We start from the raw sequence: 18,307 nt of genomic DNA, 5'->3' as shown, positions 1-18,307 counted from the left end.
TGGGGGCCATACACACTACTGAGGACCATTCTGAGGTCCTGCAATGACATTTCACCAAAATGGACTCCCCTGCTACATCATTTTTCACTTTGATTTTCGGGGTGTCTTTGAATTCAGCCCTCTGTAGGGAGATAATTTTCATTTCCATCAAATGATGTGACATCCTTTCCTTCCTAACACATTACCCAGTCAATACCAGTATAGATCCTAACACATTACCCAGTCCATACCAGTATAGATCCTAACACATTACCCAGTCCATACCAGTATAGATCCTAACTTATTACCCAGTCCATACCAGTATAGATCCTAACACATTACCCAGTCCATACCAGTATAGATCCTAACACATTACCCAGTCCATACCAGTATAGATCCTAACACATCACCCAGTCTATACCAGTATAGATCCTAACACATTACCCAGTCCATACCAGTATAGATCCTAACTTATTACCCAGTCCATACCAGTATAGATCCTAACACATTACCCAGTCCATACTAGTTACCAGTATAGATCCTAACACATTACCCAATCCATACCAATATAGATCCTAACACATTACCCAGTCTATACCAGTATAGATCCCAAAACATTACCCAGTCCATACCAGTATAGATCCCAACACATCACCCAGTCTATACCAGTATAGATGCTAACACATTACCCAGTCCATACCAGTATAGATCCAAACTTATTACCCAGTCCATACCAGTATAGATCCTAACACATTACCCAGTCCATACCAGTATAGATCCTAACACATTACCCAGTCCATACCAGTATAGATCCTAACACATTACCCAGTCCATACCAGTATAGATCCCAACACATTACCCAGTCCATACCGGTATAGATCCTAACACATTACCCAGTCCATACCAGTATAGATCCTAACACATTACCCAGTCCATACCAGTATAGATCCCAACACATTACCCAGTCCATACCGGTATAGATCCTATTACATTACCCAGTCCATACCAGTTTAGATCTTAACACATTACCCAGTCCATACCAGTATAGATCCTAACACACTACCCAGTCCACACCAGTATAGATCCTATTACATTAGCCAGTCCATACCAGTATAGATCCTAATACATTACCCAGTCCATACCAGAATAGATCCTAACACATTACCCAGTCCATACCAGAATAGATCCTAACACATTACCCAGTCCATACCAGTATAGATCCTAACACATTACCCAGTCCATACCAGAATAGATCCTAACACATTACCCAGTCCATACCAGTATAGATCCTAACACATTACCCAGTTCATACCAGTATAGATCCTAACACATTTACCAGTCCACACCAGTATAGATCCTAACACATTACCCAGTCCATACCAGTATAGATATCCAGCATGAGATTTTTTCCCCATTGAGATCTGATGTGTTTTCAAAGTGTTCCTTTACATTTTTTTTTAAGTGTACATTTGTTTTTTTTTTTAAAGCAGTGGCCCTAGAGAATAAATTGGTAGGTTTTGCAATTTTTTATGTCACAGGCTATTTGCGCAGCGTTTTTTTTGGGGGGAAAAAATATACTTCTTTTAAATTTTATTGCAAAAAAAAAAAAAAATGCACCGCATAACCCAAATGTTTGGTAAAATACAAAAAATATGATGTTATGTCAAGTAAATAGACACCAAACATGTCCCGCTTTAAAACTGTGCACGCCCCAAACTCCTCCCACAAAGTTGGGGGCATGAAATTGCCCAAAATGTCTTGGTATGCTGACGTCTTAAGAGTTCCCTTCACTGGAACTAAGGGGTCAAACCCAACCCCTGAAAAATAACCCCACACCGTAATCCCCCCCTCCACCAAATGATTTGGACCAGTGCACAAAGCAAGGTCAATAAAGACATGGATGAGCGAGTTTGGGGTGGAGGAACTTGACTGTCCTGACCTCAACCCCATAGAACACCTTTGGGATGAATTTGAGTGCTGACTGTGAGCCAGGCCTTCTGACCCAACAACCGTGCCTGACCTTATAAATGCGCTTCTGGAAGAATGGTGAAACAGTCCCATAGGCACTTCTAAACCTTGTGGACGGCCTTCCCAGAAGAGTTGAAGCTGTTATAGCTGCAAAGGGCGGAGCCAACTCAATAGTGAACCCTACGGACTAAGACTGGGATGCCACCAAAGTTCATGTGCGTGTACTTTCCAAAACTAACTCCTATGGCGGGAGCCGTGACCCACCTAAAAACGGTAAGGACAAACTAAAGCTGAGTAGGGGATACCTCCCAACAGGGTAGTTGCAAAAACAGTCGGCCAGACACCAAGGAGTAGGGTGTCAAAGACATCGATTCAGGCGCCATTTCCACACCACACTATATGGAGAAGGTTTGTGGAAGGGTAGCAGAGGATCTCAAGGTAAGATAGACAAGTCCAGCCAGGCAACGACACTTTCAAGGGTGGTAAAGAAGTGTGCTTGACCCGTAATCTTGCAGCATGGCGTAGGGCAAGGCATAATCACCCAACTTCTGCTTAGCAAATTGGAATTGGGCCCAAAGCTTCAGAGTCATCTGGAAACAAGGAGACCGCAGCATCGTTGATATGCAGGCTATCTTCAGCTCTACCAGCCTGCAGTGCCACATCCCTGTCCCAATAACTCAACAGACAGATGACAATGGGGTGAGGAGGGTTACCTGGCAGAAGTGGTCTACCCGGGACCCTGTGAGCAGCCCGTTCAATGATGAAACATGTGAAGAAGCAGTCCCTGACAAACTCCTGTATCAGCCAGCTGTCCAGAAATGCTGCAGGGTCAGAGCATTTACCCTTTTTCAGGCAGGACCACCAAGCGCAGGTTTTTCCAGCGAAGCCGGTTTTCCAAGTAATCCGCTTTTTTCTCCAGGGATTGAAGCTTGTTAGTGCAGGACGCTAATTTGGGAGTGAAGGGGATTAACTGTGTCCTCCGGGTCACTGATACGTTTCTCAGTGTCAGTAACCCTCTCAGTTATCTTGTGCATATAGTGGCATAGTATAGAAAAGTCTTCTTCTTTCCCCATCAGATCATTATGGTTCACCTTGATGGTGGCTAGAACCTCCAACAGTGTACAGTGCCTTGAAGCCCTCCACTTTCCCCATTAGATCAGTATGGTTCACCTTGATAGTGGCTAGAATCTCTGACAGTGTACAGAGCCTTGAAGTCCTCAACTTTCCCCATCAGATCTGTATGGTTCACCTTGATGGTGGCTAGAACCTCCAACAGTGTACAGTTCCTTAAAGCCCTTCACCTTCCCCATTAGATCAGTATGGTTCACCTTGATAGTGGCTAGAACCTCAAACACTGTACAGTGCCTTGAAGTCCTCAACTTTCCCCATTAGATCAGTATGGTTCACCTTGACGGTGGCTAGAACCTCCGACAGCGTACAGTGCCTTGAAGTCCTCCACTTTCCCCATCAGATCAGTATGGTTCACCTTGATAGTGGCTAGAACCTCCAACAGTGTACGGTGCCATGAAGTCCTCAACTTTCCCAGCAGATCAGTATGGTTCAACTTGATGGTGGCTAGAATCTCCGACAGTATAAAGTGCCTTAATGTCCTCCACTGTTCCCAGGAGATCAGTATGGTTCACCTTGACGGTGGCTAGAACCTCAGACAGCGTACAGTGCCTTGAAGTCCTCCACTTTCCCCAGCAGATCAGTATGGTTCACCTTGATGGTAGCTAGAAGCTCCGACAGTGTACAGTGCCTTGAAGTCCTCCGCTTTCTCTATCAGATCAGTATGGTTCACCTTGATGGTGGCTAGAACCTCCGACAGTATAAAGTGCCTTAACGTGCTCGACTTTCCCCAGCAGATCAGTATGGTTCACCTTGACGGTGGCTAGAACCTCCGACAGCGTACAGTGCCTTGAAGTCCTCCACTTTCCCCATCAGATCAGTATGGTTCACCTTGATAGTGGCTAGAACCTCCAACAGTGTACGGTGCCATGAAGTCCTCAACTTTCCCAGCAGATCAGTATGGTTCAACTTGATGGTGGCTAGAATCTCCGACAGTATAAAGTGCCTTAATGTCCTCCACTGTTCCCAGATCAGTATGGTTCACCTTGACGGTGGCTAGAACCTCAGACAGCGTACAGTGCCTTGAAGTCCTCCACTTTCCCCAGCAGATCAGTATGGTTCACCTTGATGGTAGCTAGAAGCTCCGACAGTGTACGGTGCCTTGAAGTCCTCCGCTTTCTCTATCAGATCAGTATGGTTCACCTTGATGGTGGCTAGAACCTCCGACAGTATAAAGTGCCTTAACGTGCTCGACTTTCCCCAGCAGATCAGTATGGTTCACCTTGACGGTGGCTAGAACCTCAGACAGTGTACAGTGCCTTGAAGTCCTCCGCTTTCTCCATCAGATCAGCCCCCCTGAGTCAATACTTTGTAGAAACCCCTTTCCCGGCAATTACAGCTGCAAGTCTTTTTGGGGATGTCTCTACCAGCTTTGCACATCTAGAGAGGACATTTCTGCCCATTCTTCTTTGCAGAATATCTCAAGCTCTGTCAGATTGGATGGAGAGCATCTATGATCAGCAATTTTCAAGTCTTGCCACAGATTCTCAATGGGATTTAGGTCTGGACTGTCATTCTAACACATGAATATGCTTTGATGTAAACCATTCCATTGTAGCTCTGGCTGGATGTTTCGGGTCGTTTTCCTGCTGGAAGGTGAACCTCCGCCCCAGTCTCAAGTCTTTTGCAGACTCTAACAGGTTTTCTTCTAAGATTGCCCTGTATTTGGCTCCATCCACCTTCCCATCAACTCTGACCAGCTTCCCTGTCCCTGCTGAAGAAAAGCATCCCCACAACATGATGCTGCCACCACCATGTTTCACAGTGGGGATGGTGTGTTCAGGGTGATGTGCAGTGTTAGTTTTCCGCCACACGTAGCATTTTGCTTTTAGGCCAAAAAGTTCAATTGTTATCTGATCTGACCAGAGCACCTTCTTCCACATGTTTGCTGTGTCCCCCACATGGCTTCTCCCAAACTGCAAACAGGACTTCTTATGGCTTTCTTCCACCAATGGCTTTCTTCTTCTCACTCTTCCATTAAGGGCAGATTTGTGGAGCGCACGACAAATAGTTGTCCTGAGGAGCCAATAAGTTATTGTGTTTACAAGAAGCATGCTGATAGGAGGAGAGAGCAGAGTGACAGAGAGACAAGCTCATCACTGCACTGCTTCTCCTTTCACTGTCCAGTCACAAGTTGGGGGCTTGTCCGGGATGACCTAAAGAGTCAGTTATTTTCAGCTGGCTCAAGCAGTGTGAATACAGATCACAGGGTCCTAAAGCAAAAAGTGACAGTTATTTTCAAAAGGGGCCCAAAGCAACAGGTGACAGTAATTTTCAGCTGGGTCCAGCAGCGTGAATACAGATTATGGGTTACCAAAGCAAAAAGTGACAGTTATTTTCAGCTGGGTCCAGCACCGTGAATACAGATTATGGGTTACCAAAGCAAAGAGTGACAGTTATTTTCAGTTGGGTCCAGCAGCGTGAATACAGATTATGGGTTACCAAAGCAAAAAGTGACAGTTATTTTAAGCTGGGTACAAGGCAGGTCAGATCTGCAACTGGTCATTTTTCCAGCAATAGAAGATGACAAATTCCGCCAGCTGTGGGCATTCGGCAATCTAGAGACGCCCCTTATCTGTTGAATTGAACATAAATGAATACATTTTTTTTTTTTAGAACGTAACATTTTTCCTGGTTCTTGATTACTTTGCTTCTCTCATTTTATAAAAAATCCTCAAAAAGCCTCCCCCTGTGGCAGCTTCAATGCGTTGCGGCACCCCCCGTCCTGCACGGCAGCCCCCGGCCTGGGTTAGGCTGTCAGAGGATGAGTACTCTCTATATAGTATAATGAGAGGTATTATAGATACAAAAGCTTCCTCCGTCTCTCTGGGTTACCTATAGTGTGATAATTATACAACTCTTCAGATGCTGCATATCAAAGAGCGATTTAGTCCCCAAAAGACCAGGTGCAACAAGGACGTCCACGCCGAACCGCATAATATACACCCCCCCCCCCCCCCCCCTGTCCAATGTTTGATGGTGCCTGCTTCAAGACGACTTTGTGGAAACCTTTTAAGAAGCAGAAGCTTCTGTCTTCCATCCAGAGTCCCCGCCCACTTTCTTCCTTCTGTCCGTCATCTGGGAACCCCAGTCTGTGATGAAGGGATGGATTCCTGGACACGCCCACTAAGGGCTCCTGACCAACCAAAAGCCTGAAAAACATCAGACATTTCTCACAGCCACCAATCAGATGAGATCACGGCTTAGACGTAGGACTGTGATTGGCAATTTAATTTTCCTTGGAAAGAAACCACAGCCTGAGTAGAAAAGCCGCCCCCTGCTGCAGAGAAGGAGCCTTGCTCTGTGTGTGGAAGCAGTAGACTCTCTGCATAGGTCTGCATGGAAAAATCAGCAGAGAGTGATTGGAGAGCTCTGGGTATGGCTTTGCAGGGAGGGAGGCGTGTCAGACCTCTGCAGAGAGGCCACTGCTTCCACAAAAAGTGTGGAGAAAGCCTAGAAAAGCCCACCCCTTGCCAGCATACTGCAGAGAAGACCCTTGCTCTGTGTGTGGAAGCAGTGGACTCTCTGCATAGGTCTGCATGGAACTGAAACTCTGCAGTCGGCAGAGAGTGAGAGCTTTAGGCTGCATTTACACCCGACCGCTTTTCAAGTGTTTTTGTGTGCGTTTTTATGTACAATTACGGGTTGGGGTTAGGATTAGGGGGTTAGGGTTATTATTTATTTATTTTTGTTAGGGTTAGAGTGTTAATAATAATACTACTACTGCTACTACTATTACTAATAATAACTGAATACAAAAATGTAAAATGAATACACAAATAAATAAAAATAATCATGAATAAATATGATAAATTAATACTATGTAATAATAAGATTAAAAATAAATACAAAAATAATAAATAACTAAATACTCTAAAAAAATATATGTATGTATATATATATATATATATATATTTTATTATCATTAATAATAATAATTTATTTTTGTGTTCAGGTTTGGATGTTTATTATTACCTTGTATTATTATTATTAATAATAATACTAATAATTCATTTATATTTTTAGGGTTAGGGGTTAAGTATTATGTATTTATTTATTATTATATATTATTAATTTATTTATTTATCATTTATTTGTGAGGATTTTTAGATATTTGAAAATGTATTTTACAAAAATAATCATAAATAAAATACAATAAATGAATAATATATAATAATAAGTAAAAAATTAACCTTAACCCCTTATCCTAATGATGCACACAAAAAATGTTTCTTAATATTTGCAGATATTTTTATTTTTTACATTTTACATTTATTTGTTCATATATTATATATATATATATATATATATATATATATATATATATATATATATAAAATTACACAAAACGCAGAAATGCGTTAAAAAAAAAAGAATTTATTATTTAGGATGATTTTTCATTTATTTATTCATATCTTACCATTTTTTTTTGGAAAATGTTTTCATTTTGAGCAAAAAATCCCACAAAAACGCACAAATGTATTATTTATAATGATTTTTCATTATTTGTGTATTTATTTTACATTCATTTTTTTCATTTTTTCATTTGAGCAAAAAACTGTACAAAACCGCACAAATTCGCTCAAAAAAAAAAGAATTGATTATTTATGATGATTTTTCTTTTTTTGTGTATTTATTTTACATTTGTAAGTCCATATATTATTACTATATATATATATATATATATATATATATATATATATATATATATATATCTTTAGATATATTCATATATATATATATATATATATATATATCTTACATTTTTTCATTTGAGCAGAAAATCGTGCAAAAATGATTTGTCCATATAGTATTACTATATATATATATATATATATATATATATATATTTTTTTTTTTTTTTTTTTTTTTTAATTTTAACAGAAAATCGTGCAAAAACGCAAAAAATGTTTTATTTATGATGATTTTTAGTTATTTGTGCATTTATTTTAAATGTATTTGTTCATATATTATTAATATATATATTTTTACATTTTTTCATTTGAGCAGAAAATCGTGCAAAAACACACACAAAAAAAATATTTTTTTATTTATTTATGATTTTTTGTTCATATATTATTACTATATATATATATATATATATATATATATATTTTTTTTTTTACAATTTTTTCATTTTGAGCAAAGAATCGTGAAAATCTTGCGTTTTCCATTCATTTCTATGGGAATAAAAATGCACCAATAGTGCGCGAATCTGTCCAATTCGAGCGACGAATACTGCTCCAGAAATTTTCTGAGCTTCAGGTGGTTTGGAGTGGAGATTTGAACCGTCTCCATAGAGAATTATTAATTTTATTATTTTTTTCTCCTCCAGTGTTCTGGAGCCCCCAGCTATGAAACGCTGAGGTGTAATTGGGACCCCACTGATTGGAGAGCTCTAGGATTGGCAGGTCAGACCTCTTGCAGAGAGGCCGCTGCTTCTGCAAATTTTGGAGAAATTTTATAATTATTGCAAAAATAAAAATATAATAAATACATTTAAAAAAAAAAAATTTGCCTAGTAATAAATTGTGGAAATTGGAGGTCCTCCGCCTCTACCCGCCTGATTTGTGTCCAGAGGAGTCTTAGGACCCTTGCAGGAGGTTAGGCGGGATAGAAAAGCCATCTGAAGGTGGAAGGTTCCTTTAAGGAGTTTGCAGCCACTCAGGCGCAAGTATTGGGGTCATGTGACTCCGGTACGGGTGCAGCGCCGGGGCCCCGCTCCAAGCCAAACATGGCTGAGATCACGGCTGGGCCGCTGTCACTCAGAGGACCTTCCTGGTTCCTCCTCGCAGTCCTCACATTCCAGAACACGGGGTGTGGCGAGGACCAGGAAGAGACAGGAAATATACACACACGTGTCACCCTTCCTAGACAGAGGAGGTTGGGGACACGCTACTGCCGGGACGCTCTGTTCTTATGATGGAAGATGTCAGAACAAGGAAGGTTCAATTCTAACATTCCAGGATAAAGAACAACATTTCAAAAAAGTGACAGTTATTTGAAGCTGGGTCCAGGGGCATTAATACAGATCATGGGTCCTATAGTAAAAAATAAATAAATAAATAAAAATAAAAAAGTGACAGTTAAATTTAGCTGGGTCCAGGGGCATAAATACATATCATGTGGTCCCATAGTAAATAAAAAGAAAAAAAAAAGTGACAGTTATATTTAGCTGGGTCCAGGAGCATAACTACAGAACATGGGGCCCCATAGTAAAAAATAAATAAATAAATAAAAAATAAAAAGTGACAGTTATATTTAGCTGGGTCCAGAGGCATAAATACAGATCATGGGGTCCCTTAGTTAAAATAATAATAATAATAATAATAATAATAATAATAATAATAAAGTGACAGTTATATTTAGCTGGGTCCAGGGACATAAATACAAATCATGGGGTCCCATAGTAAAAATAAATAAATAAATAAAAAATAAAAAGTGACAGTTATATTTAGCTGGGTCCAGGGGCATAAATACAGATCATGGGGTCCCATAGTAAAAAAAAAAAAAAAAAAAGTGACAGTTATATTTAGCTGGGTACAGGAGCATAACTACAGAACATGGGGTCCCATAGTTAAAAAAAAAAAAAGTGACAGTTGTTATTAGCTGGGTCCAGGGGCATAAATACATATCATGGGGTCCCATAGTTAAAAAAAAAAAAGTGACAGTTATATTCCACTGGGATCATAGGTGTAAATACAAATCATGGGGTCCCATAGTAAAATAAATAAATAAATAAATAAATAAATAAAAAATAAAAAGTGACAGTTATATTTAGCTGGGTACAGGAGCATAACTACAGAACATGGGGTCCCATAGTTAAAAAAAAAAAAAGTGACAGTTGTTATTAGCTGGGTCCAGGGGCATAAATACATATCATGGGGTCCCATAGTTAAAAAAAAAAAAAAAAAAGTGACAGTTGTTAGCTGGGTCCAGGGGCATAAATACATATCATGGGGTCCCATAGTTAAAAAAAAAAAAAAAAGTGACAGTTATATTCCACTGGGATCATAGGTGTAAATACAAATCATGGGGTCCCATAGTAAAAAATAAATAAATAAAAAATAAAAAGTGACAGTTATATTTAGCTGGGTCCAGGGGCATAAATACAGATCATGGAGTCCCATAGTTAAAACAAATAAATAAAAGTGACAGTTTTTTTTCCAGCTGGGTCCAGGGGCATAAATACAGATCATGGGGTCCCATAGTAAAAAAAAAAAAAAAAAAAGTGAGTTATATTTAGCTGGGCCCAGGGGCATAAATACAAATCATGGGGTCCCACAGTAAAAAATACATAAATAAATAAATAAAAAATAAAAAGTGACAGTTATATTTAGCTAGGTCCAGGGGCATACATACAGATCATGGGGTCCCTTAGTTTAAAAAAAAAAAAGTGACAGTTTTTTACAGCTGGGTCCAGGGGCATAAATACAGATCATGGGGTCCCATAGTAAAAAAAATAATAATAATAATAATAAAGTGACAGTTATATTTAGCTGGGTCCAGGGACATAAATAAAAATCATGGGGTCCCATAGTAAAAATAAATAAATAAAAAATAAAAAGTGACAGTTATATTTAGCTGGGTCCAGGGGCATAAATACAGATAATGGGGTCCCATAGTAAAAAAAAAAAAAAAAAGTGACAGTTATATTTAGCTGGGTACAGGAGCATAACTACAGAACATGGGGTCCCATAGTTAAAAAAAAAAAAAAAAAGTGACAGTTGTTATTAGCTGGGTCCAGGGGCATAAATACAGATCATGGGGTCCCATAGTTAAAAAAAAAAAGTGACAGTTATATTCCACTGGGATCATAGGTGTAAATACAGATCATGGTTCCCAATAGTAAAAAAGTGACAGTTATTTTGGGTGCATAAATTCAGATCATGAGGTTCCATAGCAAAAAAAAAAAAAAAAAGTGACAGTTATTTTAAGTTGGGTCCAAGGGCATAAATACAAAACATGGGGTTCAATAGTTTAAACAAAAAGTGACAGTTATATTCAGCTGAGACCAGAGGTGTAAATAAAGGTCATGGGACCCCATAGCAAAAATAAAGTGACAGTTATTTTCGACTGGGTCCAGAGGCGTAACTACAGGTGTGGAAGTCTCATAGAAAATAAAGTTGGGGGTTCTAGTTACCTGATTTCCTAAGTAATAAAAACCTGACAGGGTTTTTCCCCCCCTCCTCATTTCACCCAAAACGTTCGATACATTATAATGGGGTGTATAGAGCGACTTTGTATCCTTAGTGAGAAGATTGTATATTGCGGAATTCCTGAGTTATGTCTGATGGAGAGGAAGCCAAGAGGGTCACCGAAAAGGAACGGCGACACAATAACAGTCCCCGAGGGACCCCTGACAGCCTGTTCCTGAGAAAATGAGAATTCTCTGGAAGTCATTTATTTACTGGCGAGGAACACGATGATCTTCTCACCTCTTACTGGAAGAAGAGGAAACCGCAACTTCTGGGAGGAAGACGGCCGAACGCGGCGCAGGAAACGAGCGCCGGACTTTCAGTCTCATTACTTCTACTTGTATGTTTACAAACACTACAGGGATACTGAGCCCCGCCCACAGGAACTACGCCCATTGTCATAAGCCACGCCTCTTTATACATTTTAACAAACCTGACCAGTAGTTTGTGCCTTGCACCCATTGTCTTAAGCCCCACCCATAGGAACCACACCCATTGTCATATGCCCTGCCTCTTTTAAATGCTTACAAATATGACCAGGAGTCCCAAACCTTTCAAAGAACCACATCCATTGTCATAAGCCCAACTCATAGGAACCACGCCCATCGTTATAAACCCCACCCATAGGAACCACACCCATTGCCATATGCCCAGCTCAAAAGGAACCACGCCCATCGTTTTAAACCCCACCCTTAGGAACCACACCCATTGTCATATGCCCTGCCTCTTTTAAATGCTTAGAAATATGACAAGGAGTCCTAAACCTTCCAAAGAACCACACCCATTGTCATAGGCCCAACTCATAGGAACCACGCCCATTGTTATAAGCCCCACCCATAGGAACCACACCCATTGTCATTTGCCCTGCCTCTTTTAAATGCTTACAAATATGACAAGGAGTCCTAAACCTTCCAAAGAACCACACCCATTGTCATAAGCCCAACCCATAGAAACCACGCCCATCATTATAAACCCCAACCATAGGAACCACACCCATTGCCATATGCCCAGCTCAAAGGAACCACGCCCATCGTTTTAAACCCCACCCTTAGGAATCACACCCATTGTCATATGCCCTGCCTCTTTTAAATGCTTACAAATATGACCAGGAGTCCTAAACCTTCCAAAGAACCACATCCATTGTCATAAGCCCAACTCATAGGAACCATGCCCATCGTTATAAGCCCCACCTTTAGGAGTCACACCCATTGTCAAAGCCCAACTCATAGGAACCACGTTCATCTTTATAAGCCCCACCCATAGATATCCCACCTATTGTCATGAGCCCAACTCATAGGAACCATGCCCATCATTATAAGCCCCACCCATAGGGATCACACCCATTGTCATAAGCCCCACCCATAGGGATCACACCCATTGTCATAAGCCCCACCAATAGGGATCACACCCATTGTCATAAGCCCAACTCATAGGAACCACCCTCATCGTTATAAACCCCACCCATAGGAACCACACCCATTGTCATATGCCCTGCCTCTTTTAAATGCTTACAAATATGACCAGGAGTCCTAAACCTTCCAAAGAACCACATCCATTGTCATAAGCCCAACTCATAGGAACCACGCCTATCGTTATAAGCCCCACCCATAGGAACCACACCCATTGTCATATGCTCTACCTCTTTTAAATGCTTACAAATATGACCAGGAGTCCTAAACCTTCCAAAGAACCACATCCATTGTCATAAGCCCAACTCATAGGAACCATGCCCATCGTTATAAGCCCCACCCTTAGGAGTCACACCCATTGTCAAAGCCCAACTCATAGGAACCACGGCCATCTTTATAAGCCCCACCCATAGATATCCCACCTATTGTCATGAGCCCAACTCATAGGAACCATGCCCATCATTATAAGCCCCACCCATAGGGATCACACCCATTGTCATAAGCCCCACCCATAGGGATCACACCCATTGTCATAAGCCCCACCAATAGGGATCACACCCATTGTCATAAGCCCAACTCATAGGAACCATACCAATCACTATAAGCGCCACCCGTAGGAATCACATCTATTGTCATAAGCCCAAATCATAGGAACCACGCCCATCATTATAAGCCCCACCCATAGGAATCACATCCATTGTCAAAAGCCCAATTCATAGGAACCATGCCCATCATTATAAGCCCCACCCATAGGGATCACATCCATTGTCATAAGCCCCACCCATAGGGATCACACCCATTGTCATAAGCCCCACCAATAGGGATCACACTCATTGTCATAAGCCCCACCCATCCCATCCCCACCCTCCTGCCACTGTTTCTTGTGATAACCATTTTTACCGGCGTGCCCGAGAAATTATCTGAGGGGGTCGAGCGGCTGGCCATAGAGGTTACCAGAGACCAGATCATCTCTATGGTCTTGGAGGACCAGAGAAACGTCATAGCGTCACTTCTGGTCTAGGGGGGAGTAAACAATTTTTTTTTTTTTTAAGGAAAAGATCAAAACTTTTTTTTGATCTTTTACTTTTAAAGCTAGAGGAGAGATATCTTCATAAAGAGAACCTGTCCTGCTTATTTCTATTACAAGGTAAGGTTACATTCCTTGTGATAGGAATAAAAGTGATCAAAAAAAAAAATAATAATTAAAAGGGACAGTATAAAAATAAAAAGTAAAATAAATAAGAAAAATAAAAAATTGAATGCACCCCCATCCATCCGTGCTCTAGCGTGGAAGCCAAGCGCATACGCATAAGTCGCGCACGCAAATGTAAACAGTGTTCGCTCCACACATGTGAGGTATCGCCGCGAACGTTATAACAAGAGCATTAAATCTATCGCACGACCTCCTCTGTAACTCTCAACAGGTAACCTTTAAAAATGTTTCGCCCATGGAGATTTTTAAGTATCGTAGTTTTGTCGCCATTCCACGAACGTGCAGAATTTTAAGAGCGTGACATGTCAGGTATCCATTTACTCGACGTAACATCATCTTTTATATTGTACCAAAATTTATTTTGCATTACAATTCATTAAACTTTATTTTTTTCGCAAAGAAATTGCGTTTGAAAAACCACCGCGCAGATACCGCCAGAGATAAAATAATGCAACGATCGCTATTTTATTCTCAAGGGTCTCTGCTAAAATATATATATATATATATAAATAAATATATATATATATATATATATATATATATATATAAAAATATAAATAAATATATCTATACAGTGGGTACGGAAAGTATTCAGACCCCCTTAAATTTTTCACTCTTTGTTATATTGCAGCCATTTGCTAAAATCATTTAGGTTCATTCTTCTTCCTCATGAATGTACACATAGCACCCCATACTGACAGAAAAACACAGAATTGTTGACATTGTTGCAGATTTATTAAAAAAGAAAAACTGAAATATCACATGGTCCTAAGTATTCAGACCCTTTGCTCAGTATTTAGTAGAAGCCCCCTTTTGATCTAATACAGCCAGGAGTCTTTTTGGGAAAGATGCAACAAGTCTTTCACACCTGGATTTGGGGATCCTCTGCCATTCCTCCTTGCAGATCCTCTCCAGTTCTGTCAGGTTGGATGGTAAACGTTGGTGGACAGCCATTTTTAGGTCTCTCCAGAGATGCTCAATTGGGTTTAAGTCAGGGCTCTGGCTGGGCCATTCAAGAACAGTCACGGAGTTGTTGTGAAGCCACTCCTTCGTTATTTTAGCTGTGTGCTTAGGGTCATTGTCTTGTTGGAAGGTAAACCTTCGGCCCAGTCTGAGGTCCAGGGCACTCTGGAGAAGGTTTTTGTCCAGGATATCCCTGTACTTGGCTGCATTCATCTTTCCCTCGATTGCAACCAGTCGTCCTGTCCCTGCAGCTGAAAAACACCCCCACAGCATGATGCTGCCACCACCATGCTTCACTGTTGGGACTGTATTGGACAGGTGATGAGCAGTGCCTGGTTTTCTCCACACATACCGCTTAGAATTAAGGCCAAAAAGTTCTATTTTGGTCTCATCAGACCAGAGAATCTTATTTCTCACCATCTTGAAGTCCTTCAGGTGTTTTTTAGCAAACTCCATGCAGGCTTTCATGTGTCTTACACTGAGGAGAGGCTTCCGTCGGGCCACTCTGCCATAAAGCCCCGACTGGTGGAGGGCTGCAGTGATGGTTGACTTTCTACAACTTTCTCCCATCTCCTGACTGCATCTCTGGAGCTCAGCCACAGTGATCTTTGGGTTCTTCTTTACCTCTCTCACCAAGGCTCTTCTCCCCCGATAGCTCAGTTTGGCCGGACGGCCAGCTCTAGGAAGGGTTCTGGTCGTCCCAAACATCTTCCATTTGAGGATTATGGAGGCCACTGTGCTCTTAGGAACCTTAAGTGCAGCAGAAATCTTTTTGTAACCTTGGCCAGATCTGTGCCTTGCCACAATTCTGTCTCTGAGCTCTTCAGGCAGTTCCTTTGACCTCATGATTCTCATTTGCTCTGACATACATTGTGATCTGGAAGGTCTTATATAGACAGGTGTGTGGCTTTCCTAATCAAGTCCAATCAGTATAATCAAACACAGCTGGACTCAAATGAAGGTGTAGAACCATCTCAAGGATGATCAGAAGAAATGGAAAGCACCTGAGTTAAATATATGAGTGTCACAGCAAAGGGTCTGAATACTTAGGACCATGTGATATTTCAGTTTTTCTTTTTTAATAAATCTGCAACAATGTCAACAATTCTGTGTTTTTCTGTCAGTATGGGGTGCTATGTGTACATTCATGAGGAAGAAGAATGAACTTAAATGATTTTAACAAATGGCTGCAATATAACAAAGAGTGAAAAATTTAAGGAGGTCTGAATACTTTCCGTACCCACTGTATATAAATATATATATATATATATATATATATATATATATATATATATATATATATATATATATATATATATATATATATAAATAAATTATATATATATATATATATATAAATTATATATATATAAATATATATATATATATATATATATATATATATATATACACACACACACAATGTTTGGGGGTTCTAAGTAATATACTAGCAAAAAATACTGATTAATACGTCAGAGAAGGCGTCAGAGAAGGCCGGGTCAGCAAGTGGATATTTTTGATCCTCAGTTTTTGAACCAAGTTTTAAAAAGTTTAAGTCTGAACTTGTGATAATAAAACGAGGGGAAAAAAGGCAACATAAAAATTTGGGAGTTTTATTAAAAATAATATATTTTTAAAAAAATTAAAATTTAATAAAAAAAAAAAGAAAAACTCATAAATGTCTCTAGGGCCGTATCATGGAAGCAGCACCATGCAGAGGACCGCCAGTGTGACCTGCGCAGGCGGAGGGCATTGTGGGTAAAGAATGAGGAGATATTTGTTGGGTACAGTTGGCGTTGGTCCATGTCCATGTACTGTACCTGTCAGTAATGTAATCCCCGAAGTTCTTTATGTACTTCTCACTCCGACATGTGTGTACAGAGACTATAACAACAGCCCGGGGTGATGTGTACTGAGGCGAGGGAGGGTGCCTCGGAATTTGGCTGTCCCCACCGAGCGCCGTCACTCACTTCCTAGTTCCTAAGAACGAGGTTCTGCGACTGCCAACTCAGAAGAACACAAACACTCAATTTCCATACTGGACTTTTAGGCATTTAAAGCCCAACTCTAGGCTCCATTAACCCCCCACCCAAGACACCCCCTTGTGGGTATTTTACACAGCAGGTCCCATGATGCCCTTGCACTCATAGTAAGTCCTCAGTCTTTCAAGTTGTCTTTCAATTCAGAACACTGAGGACACCTTCTGGCAGAAAAGAGGTACTGCAGAAAACCGTCCAACTCTAGGCTCCATTAACCCCCTTGTGGGTATTTTACACAGCAGGTCCCATGATGCCCTTGCACTCATAGTATGTCCTCAGTCTTTCAAGTTGCCCTTCAATTCAGAACACTGAGGACACCTTCTGGCAGAAAGGAGGTACTGCAGAAAACCGTCCAACTCTAGGCTCCATTAACCCCCTTGTGTGTATTTTACACAGCAGGTCCCATGATGCCTTTGCACTCATAGTATGTCCTCAGTCTTTCAAGTTGTCTTTCAATTCAGAACACTGAGGACACCTTCTGGCAGAAAGGAGGTACTGCAGAAAACCGTCCAACTCTAGGCTCCATTAACCCCCTTGTGGGTATTTTACACAGCAGGTCCCCTGGTGCCCTTGCACTCACTGTATGTCCTCAGACTTTCAAGTTGAAAGATGCTGGGCTTCATTCAACTCAGAACACCGAGGACACCTTCTGGCAGAAAGGAGATACTGCAGAAAACCGCTCTGGACTGTGTGTCCCCGTTGGAGAGGTTTTACTCACTTCCTGTGTCGGTGACCACACACAAAGAGAGAGAAAGTCTCCTTGTAGCTACAGAAACTGAGCCTTTAGACCATCTATTCCTCAAAATTGTCTTGGGGGTGTGCTTTAAGTAAAGGGGCAGGCACTGGTGAGCTCCTTATGTTCAGATCCCAGGAGGAAAACCCAGCAAAGAGGGTATGAGGAACATGACCCAATCCTGTCATTCCATGTGAGTGTTGGTGCTTCCTGATAGGCTACTCAGGTACCCCAACGCTGTCACATTTGGGGGGGGGGGGGGGGGAGTCCACTGTCCTGTAAGTTGTGACCAGGAATGTATGCAGATCACAGGGGAATGCAGCTGGAGCTATTAAAGAGAACCTGTCACTTTCCTTAGCAAGGCATCTCCAGGAAAGCCAAATCCAGTATAAAAACAGCAAAGTAACCTCCACAGCCACAACCTTCAAAAGAATAAAAGTTTATTGACATTTCCATTCAGAATTTTGTTCGGAAAGGTCCTAATATGCTGCTGAAACTCTATGAACTAAAATAAAATAGAGTTGGCCCCTGGATAATCTCCTAGGGGCCCTACAGTACAGGATTTGCTGCCCACTAGTGGCAGACAGGACACCCTACAATACAAAGTGGAGCTGCCAACCAATAGAAGAGGATCTGCCATATTGGTGACAGGCTTACGGTGGAAGACAATAAAACAA

The sequence above is a fragment of the Pelophylax lessonae genome (genome assembly GCF_965119305.1).
Source record: "Pelophylax lessonae genome assembly, chromosome: 13".
NCBI lineage: Eukaryota > Metazoa > Chordata > Amphibia > Anura > Ranidae > Pelophylax > Pelophylax lessonae.
This window is presented reverse-complemented; position numbering follows the sequence as displayed.